This window comes from Canis lupus, chromosome 17 (assembly GCF_048164855.1).
Source record: "Canis lupus baileyi chromosome 17, mCanLup2.hap1, whole genome shotgun sequence".
Classification (NCBI taxonomy): domain Eukaryota; kingdom Metazoa; phylum Chordata; class Mammalia; order Carnivora; family Canidae; genus Canis; species Canis lupus.
The window spans coordinates 29164786-29190710 of record NC_132854.1 but is presented as its reverse complement, the minus strand read 5'-3'; the positions used below and the strand labels follow the sequence as shown (position 1 = coordinate 29190710).

General features: G+C 41.6%; 1 long non-coding RNA gene across 1 annotated transcript in view; it reads left to right on the top strand.

Annotated features, from left to right (window-relative positions):
* Nucleotides 1–20665, top strand: part of LOC140607982 (uncharacterized) — a 114559-nt gene extending 93894 nt beyond the window's left edge. Inside the window, exon 4 of the long non-coding RNA XR_012009924.1 lies at nt 18917–20665. This is a non-coding gene — a long non-coding RNA (uncharacterized lncRNA). The remainder of the gene's footprint in view (nt 1–18916) is intronic.
* The last annotated feature ends 5260 nt before the right edge of the window (nt 20666–25925 follow it).

Below are 25925 nucleotides of genomic sequence, written 5' to 3'. Positions count from 1 at the left end.
ACATTCTTTGTCTTATGGCCTTGCAAGTCTTCTGTCTGCATCTCTGCTTCCCTCTTTACATGGCCTCCTCCTCTATGACTGTGGCTTCTTCTCTATGTGTCTCTTATAAAGACACTTGTCACTGGATATAGGGACCACTAGGATAATCCAGGATCATCTCCTCATCTTGAGATCTTTTACATAATTACATCTGCAAAGATTTCTTTTCCAAATAATCTCTGAGTGTGTGTATCTTTGGGGTGGATGGGGGTGGGGATACCATTCACCCAACTTAAGTGAAGAAGCATTGAAGATAGGAACTTTAGAAATTTGGAACCACATGTGATAGGTCACTTTGGGGACTGAAGGGGAGACAGTTTTATGTTTTGCAAACTCTAAAAAACTATACAAGTTTTACCACAGTCACTATTACCATCCTCAGTGAATTACCATTGACGACCCTCTAAACCATTGAAAAGAAAATCAAACACTGATTGGTACATAATTTTTGATGTGGTTCAGAATCACCCAATAAATGTTTATGGGATAGCAACATATCCCTGCTCTGAAAGCAGGCAGAGGTTCTGAGTTGAAATTACCATTTGTCATGTAAAGGATATACAGACTTCCAGGACACCTGACTCCACCTTCACCCTCCCTCACCATTCACAGCTGTGCTTCTCAGCCGAGGCTGCCCCTGGAATCTTCTCCTGCCACTGAGAACTCACCCTGGAGTCCCACCTACAGAGATTCTGAGATGATTTCTCTGAGGTGCAGCCTGGGCACTGAGATTTTATAAATCTTCCCAGGTGATTCAAATTGCGATCTAATTCCATACCTGAAGATTTCCTTTTTTATTAGCATTCTATTTGCCTCTGATCACCCAATCTCTAAAACACAATTCAACTGAAAACTAGCTTAATGACAGACACTTCTTAGTGAGAAGCTCTATCTAGAAAATGGTGTCTCACCTCATCTGGTTTTTGTAAATTATAATAATGAGAGGGCACTTTTTCAATATCAAAAACAAATCTTTTACCAACTAGCAATTTGAGTGTTTTTGTCACCGTGGTGGGTTTTTTTTTTACATTGATTTTGATTTTTTTTTGAATGTTGCCTTAAAATACTATTTCTTTTGATTACTTGTTTCTGGGGGACCACTTTTTTTTTAAAAGATTTTATTTATTTATTCATGAAAGACACAGAGAGAGCGAGGCAGAGACACAGGCAGAGGGAGAAGCAGGCTCCATGCAGGGAGCCTGATGTGGGACTTCGATCCCTGGTCTCCAGGATCAGGCCCTGGGTTGAAGGCGGCGCTAAACTGCTGAGCCACGCAGGCTGCCCATGGGGGACCACTTTAAATTTTGTGCCAGAGGTGAGAGAATTCTTACTCTTCTAGTTCCCACTCTGCATAATTATTTTCTCATGGCTGCTATGGCACAGAGTTCAAATCAGAGTGTTGGCAAGGCCAGTCTTTCCCTGATGCTCTAGGGGAGAATGGCCCCCTGCTTCTTCCAGCTTCTGGTGGCAGATGGCTTCTTTGTCTTGTGGCTGCATCCCACCGATCTCTGGCTCCTCTTCACATGGCCCTCTCTTCTGTCTCCTCTTTATGTCTCTTCAAACACTTCAACGACCAGTCCTATAGTCCAGGATGGTCTTCTCCTCTCAAACCCTCAATTTAATTACATCATTGAAGAATGTACTTTTTTTTTTTTCAAATTAAGGTTATATTCACTTGTGTCAGGCACTAAGAAATGAATGTATCTTTTGGGGGGCCACCACTCAACATACTCTGATAGCCTTCTTCCCTTGTATTATGTCGCTTTGTCCTTATAACGAAATGATGCCCAGGGAGGATTTTATTTTCCCCATTTTGAGGATGAAGAAACTGGCACTCACAGAGGTTAAGTGAATGCCCCCAAGTCATCCAGGCTTTTACATCACTGAACCAGGGCTCCTGATTCCCAGCCCTGTGCTTTCTGAGCTATGGAGATCTTATTATCTATTGCTTCCTAAAGCTCTATGAAACCGCTTGGGACACAAACCAATGCTATCCAATCCTAAAGAAAGCTGATTCTAGAACCCACAAGATTTTATTTTCTGCTCTTCCCACTTTGCAGTGCTTATTATGTTTCCAACTTTTGTTCCAACTGTTGTGCTAGCATCTTCTATTCTGCTTATAAATTGGTGAACAGATAGCTTAACCCACTTCCTGTTCTAAGCCCACAAATAAAAGCTGTGATCTCTTCTGACAAAATAGTTCTCCCGTATTAAGCAGTGAGGAGACTGTAATATCTTTTCATCTTAAAGGACAAAGAAGATACAGTGAAATGTATAGTTATCTGACCTGGGACATCTGAGGTCCATATCTCACTAATTGCCTGTTTGATGGGGAAGCGGAATAGCCTTCCTGAAATATTAACAGAGAGTTTGCTCTCCCTTGTGGCTTTAATTCTTAAAATGTAAAAGATGCTGTAACCTTTCTGGCCATCTGTGTGGCACGGCAGAGAAGTCCACCTGCCTGCATTGATCACTGAGAAGAAATGGAAATGTCCATGGCTCAAACCGTCCAGGGCAGAAGGGGACATCCATGCTCGGCATTGCAATAGGGGGCCACGCTTAATTTAAATTTAAACTGAGGGCTTCGCTGGATAGCCAGCTCTTTCCAGCCTCAGAAACATGGCATTAGTGAAATGTCAGCTTGCGTTAGGATCACCAGTGGCCTTTTCTGTGCACATTCTTCCGTGTTGCTGCACAAAGATAGCGGAGCATGGCCATGCCTCTGCTGCGGAGATCGATCCGCCTTCATGTCTGATATTACCTTACATGGCCAGGGCCAGGCGGCTGTGAGAGCGGGGGCAGAGGGACCGTGTTTACTCCCTGAACCTTGAGGTAGAGCTTTAGCAAGGGGCCGGGCGGCCGAGGGTGGCTGCACTGACTGCAGTTGGGGCCCCTTTTAGGGTTTGCAGTGATAAGAGCAGATCTCCCAGGAGTTGAATGTCTGCGTGATCTAAAACCAGGGCAGTCAAGCTGAAGAGGATGTGTGCACTAACCTGTTTGCACTGAATACTCTCCATAAATAATTTACAGCCATGACTGCTAGCTATTATTACAAAAATACCGGATTGCATTTTGACACATGCATCCAGCTTGTAAGTCAATAGATGCGTTTCACCTAGTGTGTGCAGACCCCGTAGAAGTCACCCATCCAAGTGTGTTTTCCGACGATGTAATTTAGCACTCCCCAACCAGAGGGAGGAGAGCGTTGGGGGAAGCCTGCACCCTCCACCAGACAATAGACTGTCCTTCTGCGTCCTTATTTTACCATTCCTTAATAGGCTGTTGATGCCTTCCTTCTGCCCTGCAAAACGTGCTTGTAAATTTCAAGTCGTTGGCATCTAATGTTAAAGGGAAATTGCTCGGATGAGAAATATTCTTCTGCTTTACTTATTCAAAAGGTGTCTTGTAGGGTACTGCATGGTATTTCCTTTGAGATCTACTTGAATCACCAAAAAAACATTTTACTACTGGTCCATTTTCACACACACACCCCCACCCTCACCCGAAGTAGCCTGGCCTCCTTCAGACTGGCACTTCCCTGGAAGACAAGAGTGTTGTCCCGTGAAGACAAAACCCATGATCTGGTAAATTCTTTTCGGGAAGTAAGAAAGCAGTTTTTGTTTTCTGTGGTCTCAAAAATAGGTGATAAAATGCAGTCTGATAAATATGTAAAAAAGGAACCACATTAGAGCTCCTTATGATGGTTGCTAAAGTTACAGGACTCTTTCAGGTATTTTCTTTTCTTTTCTTTTTCTTTCTTTCTTTTTTTTTTTTTTTTTAAGAGAAAGCCCAAGAACACCATTCAGATATTACTCTATCTTTATGACCAATCGATGGCAGAGTTGCAGGGTCTCCCTTATTCTTTGATGAGGTACATTTATATGCAACGAGGGATTGCATGTATATTTAATAAGAAACTCCATTATGTGTACACATGGCGGGAGAAAGGAAAAAGAGGATGTTTGTGCTGGCTGTGCTAATGCTATAATAAGAAATGAGTCTAAAAATTATTTGCTACAGATTTAAAAGGATAATCTTGGGTGGAGGAAAAGGCAGGTAGGAAATGGTGGTTCTAGGCAGAGATGGCTTTTAAATATTCACATGCCAGAAGGACAAAACATCTGACAGTGAGCTGTTGATAACATATAGTATTGTCTGAATAGAAATATACCCAGAAATATTAACAGTAGCTATTTTTTCAGCAGCAGTAGTCCTGGGTCAGAGATGAGGAATACATACCTGAAGTTCATCTGAAAGAAGTAATTTTTGATTATATAAGATTTTAATTATTTTAAATTAGCTAGAATAGCTGAGTAGTTAATCTATAAACACTTAAAAAATTGTCAACAGATACCTTACAATAACATTAATACAATTGTAAGAAATATTTTTTAAAGATTTTATTTATTTATTCATGAGAGAGCAAGAGAGAGAGAGAGAGAGAGAGCGGCAGGGGGAGAAGCAGACTTCTCACCGAGCAGAGAGCTCAATGTGGGGCTTGATCCCAGGACCCCAGAAACATAACCTGAGACAAAGGCAGATGCTTAATTGACTGAGCCACCTTGGTGCCCCTTGTAAGAAATATTTTAAAGTGAAATATGTATTTACTAAGGTTTGCTTGGCCTGATATGCCACTTAAAAGAAAATTATGGCATATAGATCATAGAAGAGAATGTCTTCAAATTGTTTTAAAAATAAAGTAATACTAACTCTGGGATTGCTACGTTTGTTGATCTACATCCAGTTCTTCTGTTTCTTCCTGGTTTCTTACATTTATCCTGACACTCAATTTCTGTCTAGCAAAAAGGGCCTGATATACCACAGTGATTGCACAGCTTTTTGGGTGCTGCCTTGACTCAGATCACCCTGGTGCCTGTGTAGGAAAAGTTTTCACACAAAATTATACGTGATCAGTTAAAAGGATAGTTTTTTATTCCAAGAGTATATATTTCTTCTCTTTGAGGAGTAACCTTTGATGAAATGAAGGTGATAGCAGAATACTTTTTTTTTTAAGTTCCAATTTGAGATAGTAAAAAAATTGAACACTCCTATCACTCGGTATTTTTTGGTACATTTTTGGTCCATGAAACCATGAATCTGAAAACCACTTCCCTGATGCTGGCATCCTTAGAACATGTTAGAATAGCACTTATCATGCTGTAGCATTATTATCGGCTCACTGGGTGGTAAGTACGTGCATGGTATTCATCATAGCATTCTCAGCATCCGGCATGATAAATATTTGAGTGAAGGAGATAGCTGGGAAGTATTTAGCTCTTTCTTGTACGAGGCCATTAGTCTACTTCCTTTCAAGAGTGGCTCTTGATCTGAGTTCTGTGGACCCATAGGCAGGTCCGTGGAAGGGCTTCACAGGACCCAAGAACAAAATTTTATGCAAAATTTTGCCCAAAGAGTATATATGCACTTATTTTTTTTCTGAGGAGAGAGTCTACAGCATTTTCAAAGAAGTCATATCTCTCAAAGGTTAATGATCACACTGCAGGAATTATGTCATTCACCATGGACTCACTTACCATTTCTTGAATATCCAAGTCGTGCAAGATTCCACACTGACACAGGAGCTACGGAAATGCTTTTAGTGCAGCCCTTGTCTTTAAATAACTCATTCATGGTCAGGCTGACCCAATACAGACCGGCCAATACAAATTACTAGTGGTAAAGCCTGCAGTAAATATAGGTAGTTATATGGGGACATGTGGAATACCGCCTGGTGGTGGGGAGGGCTACCCAGAGGAGGTGACATGTAAGCTGGGCCTTGAAGAATAAATAATTTATGACACAGCAAATGAAAGAGATGCAAAAGATATTCTAACTATCCAAATAAGAATCCAAACTGAGCAAAAGCAAGAACAAAAACTGCTAAATGTGCACTCGTGCATTTATACAATCACATTCCCACAATTCCTTTCTTCATTCCCTTGAGCATCTAACCTACTGCTAATCATACTGCACTTATTTCACAAGACTTGGAATGTAACAGAATAGGGAAAAGGTGTACTATGCCATAATAACAAATGTAGGTCATCAAAAGTATTTTAAGTGTAAGGGCCACCCAAGTACTTCTTATACTTTTCCAAGCTGGTTGAGATTAAGAGGTGACATGGAGGGCAGCCCGGGTGGCTCAGCGGTTTAGCGCCTGCCTTCAGCCCAGGGCCTGATCCTGGGGACCCGGGATCGAGTCCCATGTTGGGCTTCTTGCATGGAGCCTGCTTCTCCCTCTGCCTCTCTCTCTCTCTCTTTCTCTCTCTCTCCGTCTCTCATGAAAAAATAAATAAAATATTTAAAAAAAGAGGTGACATGGATTTATTTGAGGCCCATTACCAGAAATGGTGAGGAAGACCTATGGTTGAAAGCTGAACTGGGCCCCTGTGCCTGGTATGTATGGATGCTGCTTGCACAGGGTGGCCAGCAGCCAATCTGGCTTTGTGCAAAACAGAAAGGGTGTCTCTTCCTCTGAGTGGATTCAGCATCACACCAGGGCACACACTCACCCAGGAAAATAAGGGCTAGATTCCAACTCCCACCCACCTCTCTGCTGGGTGCCTTTAATCCTCGATCCTATAGATCGAACAGAGATGAAGCAATGATCTATCTGACCTAACCTTATCATGTGTTTAGCTGACCAGTGTTGAGCTCATGTTGGAACAGTAAGAGCTAGAAGAGATCCCCAAATCTTCTCCTGTGCAAAGCATAGAACAGCAGCAGCAATATAAACTCTAAGAAGTGCTGCCATATCTAGAAAGATATTGTCAAGCCTGCATCTTTAAATCTTGCACATTTTTGCAGGCACATTACATTGTGATGAGGATGAAGAGCTAAACTATGCCCACTTTTAGGATATGAGTCTCCAGAGGATAGTAGTTCTAAAAGAAAAAAAAAAATCATTTGGTTTTTCCACTGTTTGGAAGGAAGATTTCAGGGTTAATAGCAGACTATGGATTTCCAATCAGCACAGCATTATATTGAATGAAACATGGTACTAGCTGTGCTCCTAGTGTAATACTGTTGGTTTTCTTCTTAGCGTTTCAACCATCTGCTCCAACGAGGCTCAGTAAATACAGAAAACTCTAAAGCAGACATGACTGATGAGTTAAATATAGAAGATGTTTTAATGTATAAAATGTAATATATATATAGAATCAGATTAAATAGTTACTTTGTGATTCAGCACAACTGCATAAGAAGAGTATGAGTCTCCCCAAATTATCTCCCTGACTTATTTTATGTAGGTCCTTCCATTTCTTTGTGGAAGAAATTCAAAATCTCTGGGAAGAAAATACGCTAACATGGGCCATGCTACCATCTCCAGAAGTCATCCCAAACTGCTCCTGTGACACCAAAGGATGTAGGTTTTTTATATTGGCAGGTTCTTCACATTGTTAATCCAATGATAACATAGATCAGTTTAGTGTGTGTTCATTTGCCATTTTAGAAGACCCAAAGTTCCCAGCTTAGAGAATGTGGAGAAGGCATAAATCAGTATATTTCAAAAGGAAAAGAAAATGAGGATTAGGAGTCTGTACATCCTTGAATGCACTGTCTTCTACTTGTACCCAAATAGTAAGTGCTCAATTACTATTTGCTGAACAACTGTCTTGGAAGAAAGGGAAGAAAGGGAAGGCCCTGGAGAGCATGATGACTTATGTACGTCCTAATAATTTTCCTGGCCCATCTAGAAGACAATCACATTTTTCATATGTTAAGCTTAATATCTGTTTCTTTTTCTTCTCCTTCTTCTTCTTCTCCTTCTTCTTCTTCTTCTTCTTCTCTTCTTCTTTCTTCTTTCTCCTTCTTCTTCTTTTCTTTTCTTTTCTCTTCTTCTTCTTCTTCTTCTTCTTCTTCTTCTTCTTCTTCTTCTTCTTCTTCTTCTTCTTCTTCTTCTTCCTTCTTCTTACCACTAATCCTTTTTCTATTTTTAATGGGTTGTAAATGACTTGAACTAGAAATTAGAAGGCTTGTCCTCAAATAGCTCTTAACCTAGGGTTGCACATTGCATTCACGGCGTCTCTGAAGTTCACTGGTGAATCGGTGACCATGCTTGCCTAATTAATGCTGAATGAATGACAAAAAAAGAAACAACAACTCTAGAAATGCTAGAATATGAACAAAATTTTCCTGTGATGTTTATTAAGCTATCAGTACATCTTGGTTTTCAGTTTTGGAAGGTCATCAAGTAACCCATTTTTCCTTATCTGTGAGCAGCCATCCACGTCTTATGCCTAGATAATGCACCTAATTCAGCACATCTAGCTGCTCTGACCCACAAAGTCACTACAGTTTGTATGCTAAGCCTTAGCACACACAGCAAACTGCTTTCAAAATCAGCAAAATCAGTGGGCTCGAAGACGCACTAGGTTGACCATGTGAGTTCCTGAGTATTTGTATTCAGTTTTTCCTCTCCCTTTTGTTTTTCATCTCATTTTCACTTCCACTTTTCAATCTCAGTAGCTAAGCAGTTAGCAGCTCTCTTGCAATAAGCAGAAAATCTTTCAGGTTCCCGGGTTCTCTGTGGGTGGCACAAGAGGACTGTATTGCTGGATGCAACCCACATTTAATTGCTGCCAAATGTGGAGCCACAGACATGGCCTTGAACATCCATAGGCAGATGTGATGGATAGCTACTGCAGGAGCCCGCTCACTCATCCATCTCTGTAGGAAAACGACAGTGATCGCTGTAGAGTGAAGCTGACATCAGCAGAAATGACCACAGGACTCAGATGAAAAGGCAGCAGAATAGGGGAATTGGTCTTTAATTTGCTCTCTGAGGCCTTTTGTGAATGAGGGCAATTCTAGTCACTTTGGTCCAGACACTTTGCAGATCTTTCAGTGCAAAGAAAATGACACGTCTCTAGGGGTAGGCAGCCATAAAAGTTTAGCAGAGGTGATAAATCAAGAATACTGATTATTTAAGTTTCCTCACATCCTGAAAGATGGAAATTTAAACTTAGGCAAACTACATCCACACCAGTCCATCGGATGCTTGGGTCTATTTTATGGATTGGAACATTATCATTGAAAAAGCTTCCACTGTGCCTGCAGCAGCAGCAAAGCCAATGAAAGTGACACAGCTGTTAACCTCTGGAACATACAACCTTGACATAATTTTGTTCTGAACATAAAGTACAAATGTGGGTAATAGTCTCTGGTAATTTATACGATTTCTTTTTTTTTTTTTTTAAGATTTTATTTATTTATTTGACAGAGAGCATGAGCAAGAGAGCACAAGCAGGGGGAGTGGCAGAGTGACAGGGAGAAGCAGGCTCTCCTCTGAGCAGGGAGTCTGAGCAGGAAGCCCAACATGGGCCTTGATCCCAGGGTCCTCTGAGCCAAATGAAAATACTTAACCGACTGAGCCACCCAAGGACCCCAATTTCTAAGAGTAACTTTGTAGATAATGGTTTATCTCAAAACCATTGAATGAATGAGTTGAAAGTGATTCTATGATGAGTGTAATTCTACATGAGGGTGATAGAATTAAGCAAACAGGATCTTGTAGTGCCACATATCATCTATTAATGGTAGAAGTAATATCAACATTACATATTATTACATATCATTGCGCATTATTGCAATGAGTTGAATAGTGTACCCCATAATATATGTTCACCCAGAATCTCAGGACATGACTTTATGTGGAATATGGATCTTTGCAGATGTAATTAATATACAGATCTTGAGATAAGGTCATCCTGGATTTAGAGGGGTCCTAAATATCTCATACATTTGAAAATGTATATATTTTAAAGGAATTGGTTCATGAGATCATGGGGGCTGACAAGTCCTAAACCTATAGGCCATGCCATCAGGCTGAAGATCCAGTTAAGTATTGATACTGCAGTCTTGACTCCAAGGCTGGAAACTCAGGAGAATTTCTATGCTACACTCTGAGGTCAAATTCCTTCTTCAGGAAATCTCAGTCTTTGCTCCTTCAATTGATTGGATGAGGCCCACCCTTATTATGGAGGATCACCTGCTTTATTTAAAGTCAACTGATTGTAGGGACACCTGGGTGGCTTGGCGGTTGAGCATCTGCCTTTGGCTCAGGGTGTGATCCCTGAGGCCTGGGATCGAGTCCTGCATCGGGGTTCCTGCATGGAGCCTGCTTCTCCCTCTGCCTTGCCTCTGCCTCTCTCTCTGTGTCTCTCATGAATAAATAAATAAAATCTTTAATAAAAAAGTCAACTTATTGTAAATGTTAATCACATCTAAAAGAAAAAAAGAAGAACCCTTCATAATGACATCTGCTCTAGTGTTTGACCAATCAGGTGTTCCCCATAGTCTAGCTAAGTTGATGCCTAAAATTCACCATTCCAGATGTCTAACAGACATCTCGAATGTAATGGAACCTCTGTCAGTCCTCTAAAACAATCTTTCCTTCAACACTTCCTAGTATCTGTTGCTCAGGCTGAAAAAAAAATATCCAAGTCATCGTAGATTTCATTCTTCCTTCAATAATAAATATTCAACCTATCAGCAAGTCTACTACCTATAAGATACTACAGATCTAACTTCTGCTCACTACCTTCTTCCTACCATGTTAGACAAATCTTCTCCCACCTGGATTTCTATAGTAGCCTCCTAACTAATCCCTTAATGATCCATTATTGTCACAGAGGCTAGAAATATATATTGATTATGAATGCTATATGTACATAGTAGATAGGTGGATAGACAATAGATAGATAGATAGATAGATAGATAGATAGATAGATAGATAGATAGATGTTAGATCAGATCCCCTCCAAATATAAGATCCTCCATTGGTGTCCACTGCCATCAAAATAATATTCATTTTCTTCACCCTTGCCTACCAGGCCCTTATATGATCTAACTTCTGCCTATTTTTCAAACTCAGTTTATACAATGCTCTCTTCCAATCAAGTTACCCATGCTTTTGGTCTCCCATTCTTTTGTTTCCAGAACATGTTCTCTAGACTTCATGCTTTTTCCTATTCCCAGAATGATTTTTCTTCAAATATTCTTATGCTTCCTTCTGAAATTGTTTGCTTATTCCTTTGATAGAATTGTTATCAGTCAAACTTCCTACCAGAACAAGTACATAAAACCCAAGGGGGGTAAAACAATTGAAGAAATAAGAAAGCAACCAAGGCAGCCAGGATTTTAGGAGCCAAGACCTCAGAGAGCAGAAAAATGCATGGAAAGAGTTTGTCTTAGTCTGCTTTGGCTGCTATAACAAAATACAATAGACTAAAACTATCACCATAGACTATGACTTAGAGTCTTAAACAACAGGAATTTGTTTCTTACAGTTCTGGAGGCTAGAAGTCTGAGATCAAAGTACTGGCTTATTTGGCTCCTGGTAGGACTCTCTTCCTGGCTTGTAGATGACCACCTCCTCCCTGCGTCCTCACATGGTGGAGAGAGAGGGTCGGGGAGGGAAAGAAAGGTATCTTCCCATAAGGCGACAAATCCTATCAGATCCAGGCCCATCCTGACATCATTGAATGTTGATGACATCCTGAAAATCCTTCAGATACAGTCAGTTTGGGGGTTAGAGCTCCAACATATGAATTTGGAGAGGACTCAGTTCAGACTGTAGTAGAGGGCAGTATTTTCTGATGCTTTCCCCTTGAGACATTGGCTCATGAGTTCAACAAACTGGGTAAAAAAGCAGTGGCTTGGAGCACACAGCAGCACTCATGGAACTGGGAGACAAAAACTGTAAATTGGAGCTGCTAAAGCTGGCAGAAACAAGAGGTACGGGTGTTGGGAATGAGGGGACTGCAGAGATGTGAGCTCAACCTACTTGGTATTCTCCATTTTAGTGTATTTATTTGCCAGTTCTTAAATTACAGAGGTTCAAAGGCTTCGAAGCCAAGAATAAAATACAAGTAAGACAATGAAAAGCTGAGCAGTCCCTTAGTTTCACAGCACTGGGAAGATAGAAATTTGTTTTTAGGACCTGCCACGGTGGAATATCCCAAGGTGGAATATCCCATTCTTTCAACAGAAACCCCTAAAAGCCTATGCTGCAGAAGTAAAGGCAACCTGGAAAATGACCAGCCCTGTAAAGTCTGAAACTCAGGCTTGAAGTATCTCAATCCCTAACCATCTCAAGGTGGCCTGCTCCTACTAACACCTACCAGGCTTGTTTGTTTTAATTGTAGGATACCAGAGGATTCATAATGAAAAATATTCCTTGCTATATTTTTTGTTATGCACAGGACATCATCCCAGAGGCCACCACTGTTAGCTCTTTTAGGTGTTCATTATTTACCATTATATTTGCAAGCAACATCCTCATATTGCTAATTCTTTATCAAACCTTATCTACTTAACTTCCTGTAGTGGTAGACGAAGAGTGTTGGGACTTCCCTTTCTGACAGATTTATAACTTTTGTGTTAAAATCCATAGGTAATGTTCACATTATTATGAAATGTGAAAACTGTTCCTTCCCAAGTCAAGGAGTATACCTGGATAATGTTTCTTTTTCCTAGTTCAACTTTGGTTTTTCCTTGAGTAACAAGTCCATCATTTTTCACTAGCTGAGTTTTCTGTTAATACAACACAAATTATTTTGACCAGATCCCCCAATATATCTTTCTAATGTATATTAATATATTCTCAAAGGAGCCAAAAAGGTAATGCATTGTTTCCATTCTTGCCCTCGGAGACCTCACTCCCACAACCCTGTGGTTTCCTCTGGTTGCTCTCTGGCACTACTGCAAGGATTATCTTATTCCATGAAATTCTGATGATCATCTTGATGTTCAATCCTGATGTATTTCCTCACTTTACTGGAGTGCACGATTCAGTATTTTACTAAGAAAATCCTGTTATATCTAAAATCATCTTTAGATTACTCTCAGGGATGATTGGTTTGAAGATTCTAATTTGAGGATCATTTTCCATCAGAATCTTGAAAACATCATTCTTTGGTCTATTAGCTTTTTGTGTTGTTATTGAGAAGTCTGACACAGCATTGTTCTTGATCCTCCCTCTCTTTCTCCCTCCCCATGTGAAATATCACTCTTTATTCCAGGGTTCTATAGTTCCACAGTGTTGGGCCTAGGTTAGGTTTGTGGTGGTCAATTTTCTTTTTCACTTTTTGTGTTGGAGAATTGCTAGGCTCAATTTGGAAATTCATGTTTAACAGTTTGGGGAAAATGTTTTCTTTATTATTTATTTGATAGTTTCTTTTCCTCCATGTTTTTGGTTTTGCTTATTCTGGACTTCCTATATATAATCCATTACTACTTTTCTAAATTTTTTAGCTATTTTCTCATAGTTTTGATATATTTGCCTTTTTTATCCACTGAATGATCACCTTGCATTTATCTTCTAACTCTTGTGATCCATTTGCCACTTGGGCTATTTGATTTTTAATTTCTGTGAGCTCTTCGTTGTTATCTTGGAGTTTTATTTCATGAGGGCAATATGTTCTTATCTCCGTGAGGACATTAACAAGTTTCTTCTTATCTATAGTGCATTGTCCACATTTCTTTGTTCTGTTTATTTGTTATTATGTTGTCTTTGTTCATTTTTTGCCTTTTCATTTTGGGGGAGTTTCTTAGTAGCCATCCATTCATAATCCATAGGCAGAACTACAGAGCTGACTGGAAGCTCTGCCTGCATGAGTCTGGACAAGGTCACCCTATGGTGACAAGGTAGCAACTTGACTTTCTCAGGTAGAATGTTCCCACATGCCAGTATCTGGAAGCACTCTCTTTGTGGAATTTCAAGCGATCCAGGAAAAATCTAATAATGAGGGGTGGGGAACAGAAAACAGTGTACATTTGACTGCAGGGATCCTGGAACAGGCCTGGGGAACAGGGTGGAGAGGCAGGGAATTCCATCCTCTGTTGCACCGAATTCTACTTTTCTTCTCCAGCCCCCAGCTTCACTCTACTCATGTATCTGTGCCCCAAATCTGAAGTCTTTTACTGGCTGGATTTGTTCGGTGACTGAGCTTTCAGTTTGTCTCTTGGGATGGTGAAGAGAAGTAATAACTCTGTTCCAGGGGGCAGGGGTGGTGATCCAGAGCAGCAATTCCTGTCTATAGGCATTCAATCAACCTTGATTCCTTTCACGTATCTCACCCCTGCACTTCCCTAAGACTTGGTATCCCCAGGGCCTGTTCCGTGGGGCACATTGGTTTGTTTCTTTTCTATTCTTCTTTCTATTCTATCCTAGTCTACTCTATTCTATTCTATATTTTAAAAATCTCTCCTAGCCACTAATCATGGATTTTTCCATGAAGTTTTCTTGTAAGCCCTGCATGCACTTTGGATATTTGCCTCTTTTTATCTTTCAAACATCTCTTGAAATCTGTCCTCTACCACCTCTTTTCCCATTCTCTTTGTCTTTGTGGCTCTGTGCCTTCTTAAAATACTATTACTGTCATGTTAGGTCTGTGCTACAAAGAAGAGAAAATAGGACTGTCACTTCTCCCATTCACCATTGCCTTATAATATCTGTGAAACGTCGAGAGGCAGTTAGTTTCAAAGGAAAGATCTTGAGTTTAGGGGTAAACCTACCTGTTTCAAACTCCAGCTTTGTCACTTGGTGAGTGTGTGACTTTTGCTCCTCACTCAACTGTCCTGCCAAGTCCCGCAGAGATGCTTAGGAAAACATTGACTAAAAAGCATCCATGAACTTGGTAACTCGAAGGTCACTGGTGACCTTTACCAGAATAGTTTCCATAGAGTGGTAAGTGCAGAAGCCAGGCTGCACTGGGATTTATTCATTAATTATGCTTCTGTCTGCCATGCAAGGCTTCTCCAGCACAGTTTCTAGCAAAGCCGTGAGTTACCTGCACCGTTTGGTCTCTACTTACTTTGCCAGCTGCTTTAGCACTTTAATTGTGCTGCCACGTGTATGCATGCTTTTCCTTCAAGGCTCATATAAGCCAGCTGTTGTAACAAGCTTCAAATGCTCCCTGCAAACTGGCAGGAGTCTGAATGCCCTTGGAGCTCCAAAGGGACCAGGTACAAGCAGTGTAGCAGGAAAACTGCTTTGAGAAGGCAATGTAGAAGAGAAGGTCTGAGGATGGAGCATCTCAACATAGAAAAAAAAAAGGCCCCTTCCCTTGCTAATAATATACTTAGAGAAAAAATATGGCAGCAAGAGAAAAGAGGAAGAAGCCTCTCTTATTTTTTTTCCTTTTTTCTTTTTTTGCTGGGCTGTCAAGCCTCCTGTAGTTAGCGTGGATCTTCCATCAGAACTCTAACCCTAGTGGAGAAGCTCACAGTGAAAGATGTGTGGCCAATAGCAGACAGAAATAAGTAAAGTGGATCGCTCTGGATCACTTTGCAACACTTCTGCAGCAGGCAATCTCTTCCTAGGCAGAAGTGTAATCTGACCTTCAGAGAAAGAAATTCTGTAAGGGACCATTTCTGGAAGGCTTAGATTGCAAAGTTTTACAAACAATCCCAGAGCTCCTTTCTGGGGCCCTAAGTTCTAGGCAGTGTTTTGTTACCTCAATTGCAGTGTTGTTTGTTTGTTTGGTGGTTTTACTACACAACCCATTTTCATAAACTGCTGCCCAGCTGCACACACTGGTGGAAAAATAGCTGAAACAAAAATGCCATTACTTATTCTGTACAGAGAAGAATTTAAAATTCGGGAGACTGGGGAATAGTAAAATGAGAAGCTAAAAAAAATACTTTTTAAGCATAGACATTCAATGCCGGTTTTGGGATCTTTGTACCTGAGGAACACTTCTTATAAATCTTTTCTTCATACAGAGCAAGGACTCGTAGATAATGTGATCTAATTGAAGTTTATACTACTGACTTTTAAAAATAATTCTTAATATTGCTTATACAATCCTCCTAGAATGGGCTCATTTTAATCATCAGTCAGCATTTTATTATATTATAATCCTTAATTGATTGACGTTTAATCACAGTCTTTGTATTTTACTATCCCTTGTCTCATAAGAGGCAATTTTCTCTTTACTGTAGTTTAACAGCTGATGAAAAAGATTTAAGGAAACCTATAAACTTAAGATTGGTTAATGGTCCCTTATAAAAGAATATTACACTTCTAGGATCCATTGCACAGATGTGATACTCAATTGTAGAAATGTGCATGGGGTTTATTAAATTACAGCACAAATCTTCAGTCTTCTGAGTTATTGTCCATGTTGGCATTGTTAGGCAAATGGGGAGACACATTATTGCTTCCAGTTGTTCGCATTACCGCGGTGTCATGCGGGCCGAGACAGCTGGCCCCGCGCCCTGGGCAGACGCCGAGCGGCAGCAGCTGCCCGACCTGGGCCGAGTCAGGGCCCGCGGCCCCCGGGCTCAGCCACGCGTCGGCCGGACCCCCGGGACCCCCGGGACCGGGAAGCAAATGCGCGCCCCAGCGGGGGCTGTGGGGGGGGGGCGGAGGGAGAAGGGGGGGATGCTACTTGAGATGGAAACACTCTGTCCGGATTCTTTCTGGGTTTCAAGACTTCGTGGACGCCCCGCGTGCCTTGGAGAATTAATTGCTTAAAAACAGCCTCTGGACTTTTTTTTAATGGGCAGGTGCTTAGCTGTGCTCGGTGCTGAGCTTTTCTTTTTTTTTTTTTTATTGTTATTTTTTTTTTGGTTTTATCCCAGTTTAGGTGGTGTTGGGTTTTGCTTCTTTTTTGTTTGCTTTGGTCACTTGGGGCCGAGCTGGAGTTGAGGGTAAGGGAAGATACCATGGCCTGTGGGAGCGCCCTGGACTCTGGGGTGGGAAATCCTCTCCTCACCACTGATGATCTCTGTGACCCTAGGCAGCATCCCATAACTGCCCAGAGCCTCATTTTTCTACTCTGAGATGCAGATAATATCTATCCTTCAGGGATTTGAAGGAATAGCCGTAAGTGCCTAGCACAGTGCGTTGGATTCAGTAAGTTCACAGTGACCGAGAGCTATTTTATTAGTGTTGGAATTGGGATTTTTTTTTTTAGATAAAACTGAAGTTCATTACAGTTTGCGTAAAGATTTGAGTGATGATGCCTTCCACCCGCATCATTAAAAATCCTATCTCAGAGTTCTGCCTAAGAGCAGAAGAAGTTGGTGGCAAAAGATCCAGTTCTTTTTTTTGTTAAGATTTATTTATTTATTTATGATAGACACACGGGGGCGGGGGGCAGAGACACAGGAGGGAGAAGCAGGCTCCATGCAGGGAGCCTGATGTGGGACTTGATCCCAGGACTCCAGGATCATGCCCCAGACCAAAGGCAGGTGCTAAACTGCTGAGCCATCCGGGGATCCCCAAAAGATCCAGTTCTTGAGTCACACAATGGTTTATATGATCTCTGGCAAGTTTTAATTTTCTTCAAGCCTTTGTTTTCTCATCTCTAGGATGGGAATATAACATTACTTGCCTATTAAGATGGCTCTGAAAATGAAACAAAATGAAACATGTAAGTATATATATTATTTAGCACAGGATGCACCAAACAATATGCATTAGTAAACATTAGCTCCTATTCTGATGATAAGAATGGCAGTTTATAAATTTGATTCCTAAAAGGAAGATGTCTAAATTTTGCTCCTTTATGTCTGTTGTTAACTGTATCATCTAAGAGCTATTTCTATTGAAATAGACGCCCTCTGCTTAGTCTATTCTTCGATTGGCCTGAAAATTTTAGCTGGTTTTAGAAAAAAAAATGAAGCAATGATTGTTGTTATCTAATAAATACTCATTCATCCAATATTTATTAACTGAATGACTGCTATATTCTAGAAACAGGGCTGGGTTCTCAGCATGCAAAGATGAATATGACAAAACCCCCCTTCCTTCAAGGAATATATGGTCCAGTAGGGGGAGATGTAAATAATTAAAGGTACAAAATGTCATTGCTATGAAAGATGCTTATATAGAATACAAAAGGGTCTAGAAATGAAATTCAAATCCGCATGGGCTGGGCTAGGCAAACAGGAAATTCATATATTCAGTCACTGTTTATTAAGTGCCTACTATGTGCTAGACAACAAAGGTAAGAAAGACCCCCTTCTGGGAGCGTCTTGGTTCCTACCACTCCACTGAAATATTCTGAGTAAGATCCTTCTTGATATCTCCTTGCCCAAGGTAAACTGGGAAGCATGCAGCTGGTAAAATTGAGCATTCTGTCCTTTGTCCTGCAGGGAACTTTGTTTCCTAGAATGTTCTTACCTGGTGGGTAGTACTTTTCAGTTTCCTCTGAAGCCTCTTCGACCCCTGCTCCACCTCTTTTTTTTTTTTTTAATTTCTATTTATTTATGATAGTCTTCACAAAGAGAGAGAGAGAGAGAGGCAGAGACACAGGCAGAGAGAGAAGCAGGCTCCATGCACCGGGAGCCGACGTGGGATTCGATCCCGGGTCTCCAGGACCGCACCCTGGGCCAAAGGCAGGCGCCAAACCGCTGCGCCACCCAGGGATTCCCTGCTCCACCTCTAAATGACCAACAACTGTAGCCCACCGCTTGTCGATATTTGAAATGATCAGTGCCTGCATTTGTTGGCTTGTTTAGTACTTCATTTACCCATGCTTTCCTTGTACTTATATTGCTTGGCACATAACAGCTTAATAAATACTGGTTGAATTTATTAAAAAGAGAGAGAGAGACAGAGAGCGAGAGCTCACTGTTTGAGGAGTCAGTTACATATATAGATAATCATAATACAATAATTGCAGTAAATTGCAGTTACTTGGGGAAACTTTTCCTGAGCTGAGATTTGCACTAAATGGCAAAATAGAGGCCTAAGTGTGAAGCTATGTAAGGATTTCCAGTCCCAGGGAGCACAAGGGAAGCATGAACCAGCACGGCCCAGGAGGGCAAGTGCAGGAAGGTAGGGGTGACAGTCACATGGGCTACATCACTTCTTACGTAAAATGTTTATTTTATTCTTATGTTCTTCTCAAATCTATTCTAGTGATCGCCATTGACATAAACTGTAGATGCCATCAAGAGAAGCTAAGGGGCGCATCTCGTGAACCACTTTGAGCCGAGTATGCATAAATCTCGTAGGCCAGTGTGTGTTCAGACGTGTGCATGTCACACGTGCTGCCTTGTGCTCTCCCTTCTCTCGCAGCCGGAAGCTGCTCTCTCCGCAGAAGACAAGGTGATGGCAGAGACCTCTGGGCATTCCCTCTACGCCTTTCCGTTGCCAGCAAACATTTCACCTCTACACTGCCATCTGTCTTTGCGATTTAAGGATGAGGAACTAAAAAGAAGGAGGTAGAAACAACTTGGCCTCTCCAGTCATTTTGTTTGAAAGATCAATCAGTTCCCTATGAGAAATTTTCTGGGATAGGAACCAAAGTAGCTGACATCCAAAAGCAGCATCTCCACTACGGGCTCTAACGGCGATGCTCCATTAGCTGTCAGCAGTAATCACACTTACATCCTCTTTCCAGGCCTCCAGCTATGAGGGGACGCCGTTACACTCTCCCTGTCTAGTTGCAAAGCGCTCGACGACAAACACACAAACAGACCAGGCTGAGTGGCGCTGTGAGCTTGTCCCTGGCACGGGGGCGTCTCCAGCAGGTGTACACTGGCTCACCTGCGCAGCACTTGGCACAGGCCATCTGGACCCACAATCGGGCACCCCCATGAGGAATTTGTGTCCATCTAGATCTGAACTACATCCCCCCACCCCCACCCCAGGCCAGCAAGCACTGCTGCAGCTGCAGGACCTCCCAATTACATAATGGCAGGGGGACCTGCTACCTCTGCCTCTGTTTAGGAGGCCAGCCAGGATTCTGCAGGAAGGCTGCTCTGCCCTCGCCTTTTTAAGGAATGCACTGGTTTAAAAAAAAAAAATACACATACATAAGCACACAAGGTTAGAGTCTGATGCTTTTTGCTTCTCGCCTTTAAATATTTCAGTGACCTAGCAAAGTATTCATTCATAATGAACCCCCTCAAGGAAGCACAGAAAAGCTCAGAACATATTGGGTTAACTATTTTTCCTCAGGCTTTTGATTTATGGAATGTATCTCCACTCGTCATTTTCAAATGAGAGTGGCTATGGCTTTGCACTGAGCCTTGAGCATTAACTCCTTATTAAAAAGGACTTCCAGGTACCCCTGGGCTCAAGGAGGGCCTCAGGCCAGGGTAATTAAAACGTAGCCTTGAACAACATGGCCATATAATATGTGGCCCCATGATGAGAGATTATCAATTTATTTTAATTACAGAAAAAAGGTGCACACGTCTAAAATAATAAATTGCCTCAGACCCCACGTTTTATGGAAAGGATGACTGTCAGAGGGGTTAATTTTCATCTTGAAAACTCCTCTTCACTCTTCAACGCCCTTTTCTGTTTGCAAAGAAACAGGTCTGATTTGTGAAGCCTTGCCAAGACAGAGTTTGTCACTTTCATTTTTACTCCTATTAAATTCTGTTTATAAGTTTCTTTGCAATCATGACCAACCATGTAGAAATAGTCCCCCTCTCCCTCCAAATAAGCCCTTTCCCATTTATTTGGAAAGAGTCAACACTTCTGGTCCTCCTTACATGTGTCATCTTTGAAACATGGAAGCAGAGAACAAGTTCGGTCCTAGGGTGATGATTCCCGGAGATAGGAAAGGAGGTGGAGGGGCTGTAAAGAAATGGGGAAGGCACCACACAACACAAAGTTGCAGCTGTTCCTAGCAACAACAAATTGTTGCCACGTTGACATGGGCAAAAAAGCAATAGTGCATTTCTTTAATAAAAGCCAAAAAATAAAGATTTTTTTATGTTTCTTTTTTTTAAGATTTTATTTATTTATTCATGAGACACACACACACACACACACACACATACACAGAGAGAGAGAGTGAGAGAGAGGCAGAGACACAGGCAGAGGGAGAAGCAGGCTCCATGCAGGGAGCCCAATGTGGGACTCGATCCTGGGACTCCAGGATCACGCCCTGGGTTGAAGGCAGTGCTAAACTGCTGAGCCACCTGGGCTGCCCCAAGATTTTTTTTTTTTTTTTTTTGTAATGTTGAAACTACTAATCACTAAACGTCGGCTCAAGATTATTTTTGTAACGCTGTGCCAACCTCACATAGCCCATGTACAAGCACAGTTTGGCCCACAGGCTGCCAGTTTAAAGGCCCTAGCTTTCATTGTTCCAGCTGCATCCTCACTTGATCCCTTCATCACTGCAACATGTGTTGGCACCACGGAGCAGAGAATGGAAGGGTACCCAGGAAAGAGTGTGCCCTGCTACCTCCAGCCCACACAGCCACTGTAAGTCTTGGGACCTGTCAGGTCTTCCCTACCTCTCTGACCTTTTTCTCTGCCTGGAAATACCTTCCCAACCTTGTCCAAACTCCTGTTTATGAGACAAGGTTCAGAAGTCCTGGAAAGCTCTTTGTCCATTGTATTCTTTTTGTACCTTCTTTAAGATTCACTTACTTCAATATCTTCAAATAGCGGTGTGCATCCAAATCACCTGGTGAGTGTGTGAAAACATGCTGCTGGGCTCCATCCCTTGAGTTTCCAATTCATTTGGTCTGGGGTGGGGCCCAATAATTTGCATTCTAACAAGTTGGCGGTGCTGCTGGTCTGGGGACCACACTCGGAGAACCGCATGTTCATACCTGGCACTGTGTAGAGCTTATCTGTGGATCTCCAGAATAGGCGCAGTCAATAACCCTTTTTTTTTTTTAAGATTTTTATTTATTTGAGAGAGACAGAGACAGAGCATGAGCGGGGGGGAGGAGGCAGAGGTTAGAAGAAGAAGCAGACACTCCACTGAGTGGGGAGCCTGACATGGGGCTCGATCTCAGAACCCTGAGATCATGCCCTGAGCTGAAGGCAGATGCTTCACTGATTGAGCCACCCAGACATCCCAATAACCCTTTTATTAATGATAATAATGACAGTCACTTGGCTTCCTTACCAGCGTGATTAAGTGAACATCTGCCTGATGTCAATTTGAAGTAGTGGCTGATCCACACAACCCTTACCATGGACTTTCAAACACTTAGAACCAAAGAGCTTGAAAAGTCCTTCAAGAATGTCTAGTGTAAAAAAAAAAAAAAAAAAAAAAAAAGAATGTCTAGTGTAATCTGAATATTTTATAAATGAAGACATTGAGGCTGTCTGTCTTAGCTTGGCTTCTTCATTTTCTAATTACACTCCAGTTTCCAAGCTCTGCCTTCCTATACCAGCTAACTCCCTATTTTTTCCTCTAAAACACAGAAAAACCATGATAAATTTTGAAGATTTCCTGTTGGGATATGTGGAGTGGATTAAAATGATAAACATTGCACAGAGTAAAATATTTGTGTGACATTTGTTGCATTAGCTATATATTTACATTTTTTCCCTTGTCACTAATTTCACATGCCTAGGAACTATTCCAAATCTGGACCACAGAAAGTGAAAAATACACCTAATTACTTCTGCTTAAGCTACTTACATTTATCTTTCAACAGTGCAACCTTCTCCTTGTAGAACTGAGGATGACACAAAAGATACTTGCAAACCTTATTAACAGGTTCTGTTGACCTCCAACTCTAAAATCAAATATATGGCATATTTTAATACAGATTTCTTATAAAACATTTTAAGTGCAATAACAACTTATACTTCAATCTTTTTTCTCGAAATGATAAAGTTATTTTCTACTCCACTCATAGTGTGATATTGACGTTCATCCCCACCTTGACTCTCACCATTAACTTTCATGCTGCTAATTCAACAGATCTAACAAGTATTTATCCGGTTTCTGTTGTATGCTGGGTACTGTTTTACCTATTACAGATCTAGTAGCTAAACAAGATAGTTTTAAGGTCTTGCCTTTCAGAAGCTCTGGTCTGGTGTGGGCTGGTCTAGTGTGATAAGCACAATGAAAAAACTGAGCAGGGTAAAGGCAGAGATGGTAATAAAGGGGCAGGTTATTTTACATAAAGGGTCACATTTGAGCCTGACCTGTATGAAATGGGAGAAGTTGTGTGAAATCCTTGGCAGAGGGAATGGAAAGTATAATAGTCCTGAGGTAGGAAGAATTAGCCTGTCATTTTCAAGAAATGGCAAGAAGCCTAGTGTGGAAGAAGAAGAGGGAAGGAGGAAAAAGGAGGAGCCACCACAGAAGAGCTAAGAAGGGTCAGGTCATAGGGTAAAATAAAGGAGGCCAGAGCCCTAATGAAAATGGCAAGCCTTTGAAGAGTTATAGCAGGAAAATCATGTAAATGAGCTTGTTTTAGAAAATTCCCTCCAGGGGGCGCCTAGGTGGCTCAGAGGTTGAGTATCTGACTTCACTCAGGTCATGGTCCCAGAGTCCTGGGATGAGTCTGGCATCAGGCTTCCCACAGGGAGCCTGCTTCTCCCTCTACCTACGTCTCTGTCTCTCTGTCTCTCATGAATTTAAAAAAATATATATTAAAAAAAAAAACCACAGAAAGTTTTCTCTGACTGCTGTGTGGATAACCAAGTATTTGAGATACTAGTCACGGTCAAGGGTATAAAGAGGGAGGTTAGGCAGGAGGCTGCTGTGGTGGCCCTGGAGGGAGAAGGAGTTGGTATGAACCAAGGATCAGGGTAGGTGACATGACTAACGGTGACCAGTTGGTGATATATTTTGAAGGTGTTTCAGCTGGAAAGAAAGGTCGGAGTACTGGGTTGATCTACAGTGAAGGGGAACTGGTTTCAGGATGGTGTAAAGAAGGAAATGGAGTGAGACCTTTGTGGGTACCAAGGAAGAGAGGTTGAAATGGAAGGCCAGTGTGTCAAGCTGGAAGCAAACCATGAGCTGCCATGACAGGCTGATAGATTGAGAACACTGTGGGGTTAAACTGTGGGATTAGAATCATTGAGGAAGATAAATGGCAAACATAATAACAGTAAAGGATAACACAATACAGCCAGAGTGTAGAACGTTATAGTTTGATTATAGAGGTGCGGTAGTTCTGAGTTGCTTATTTGTAAGTATCCATCCCCACTCTGTATGGCAGTTGATGTGGAAAGAAAGACCCACTAGATCCCCAGTGGTGTAGGGTTGAGCCTCCTGACTTGTGCTTCTCTTCTCACTCCTCAGTTATAAACTCTTGACCTGATTTATTAGTAGTCTGACTCGTCACCCCTTTATGTCTCTGTCTAAGCAACATCAGTTTGGTGGCTGGTGAATTTCCTTCTAGTCTGGGCCTCAGTCTCCTTGTTAACTACTGTGTTCCTTCTTCTATGGCACTATGATACACTGAATAACCTTGAGAATGACCTCTCCCTGGCGGGACCCAATCCCTAGCACCACTCATCCTCAGGTTGTTTCCCACAGGCCTGCCTCTGCTGGGACTCCAGCCTGGATAACCCCAGGGTAGAGTGTGCCACCACAGCTGTGGACTGTAGATATGGATTGCAGGTGGAAGCCACTAGAGAACAGAAAGGTAAGAAATTATAGAGCTAGGTGATAGATGAATTTGAGTTTCAGGTTAGCACCACAAACTATGGTGGGCCCTCCCCCACTGCCTCTCAATCCTACAGTCTTTCTCTGGAAAGTTCCTTTTTCTTAGCAAGATCATTATTGAACATTTCTCTTCTTGAATCTTCAAGAACTCCTCCTTCTCCTGATTCTCAGCTGATAACTTCACTTACTATGTCATGAGAGGAAGTAGAAAATCAGCAAGAATAACCTCATCTTACCACCAGCAAATCTGTCAGTGGACCTTAACCGTTGGGTACATACTGTCTCCTCCCTCCTTTAATGATGTTCCTAAATGTTCATCCACCACTCATACTGCTCTTGTTCCCACCCTCCCCCACAGCCAAACTAGATAACTCACACCCATTCCCCCTTCACTTCACTGCAGTCCTGTGTCTGACCCCACATGCCAGTGAATGTATATAAGCCTTCAATACTAGAGCCAGATCAAATAAATAATTTTTAGACTCTTAATTTTACTTAGAATTTCTCTTAGTATTTAATTCACTCCTTCTTGGAACTTCCGGTACAGCTAAGATGGAGTAAGGCAACTATAGTCTACCTTCCCTACTGACTATGACTAAAGTCTCCATTCCAAATACAAAAAAAAAAAAAAAAAAAAAAACAACTTCCCAGGCCTCTGAAAAAATAGACAAAAGCAGGCAGACTGGGGAGAGGAGTCAAAACACAGAAAACTGATCCATATGGGTAGTCAATGAGTTTCTGTTTTATTCTTATTTCTTCTTTCATTAACTCGAGCCAAAGACAGTCCTCCAGTGGACCTGACCCAGCAGTACCATGGATATCTAACATTCTGAGATAAATTTTGTCTTTTCAGCCAGAACACTGGCTTATAGCCCTTTATGAGTTACAAAATTTGGGGGGGGGGCTACCATTTTTTTTCTCTCATGGTTTTGCAAGGCTGGGCTCCCAATGGAGCCCATGTGGTGGGCAGCAGATCTATATGATTAAACTCTGCTAAAAAATGGTATCCTCCTGAGTTTGGGAATTGGGTAAAGGGAGAGTAGAGAAGAGCATTCCATTTTCTTTTTCTTTTCCTTTTCCTTTTCCTTTTTCTTTTTTTCTTTTTCTTTTTCTTTTGCTTTTGCTTTTTCTCCCTAATTTGTCTGGGGTGGCGATAGTCATGGGAATTATGCAGTAACAAAATGGCAGCTGAAAACCAAGATAAACTCCATCTTTTTGGCCAGAGAATCAGCGAAATGGGTACTTTCCAAAAAAAGAGAATGTGGAAAATTCTGGAGATGAGAGTTTGGAGAAGTGTTTCCCCTAATTCTGTGAATGAATAAGGATGACTTCCAGGCTTGCTCTTGAGCTGTAGTTAGGATAGACCCAAGAGAGCACAGCAAAGGCTCTGAGAACTGAGCTTTGATTTAAATCATCACCTGGGTCCCAGACTAATCCCTGAGTGGCATGTGCTTACAGCAGACCCAAAGTAGGGTTTTAACAACTTAGCTGATATTGGAACCATCACCCTGGAAGGTGTGACAGAAATTGTAATCTGAAAAT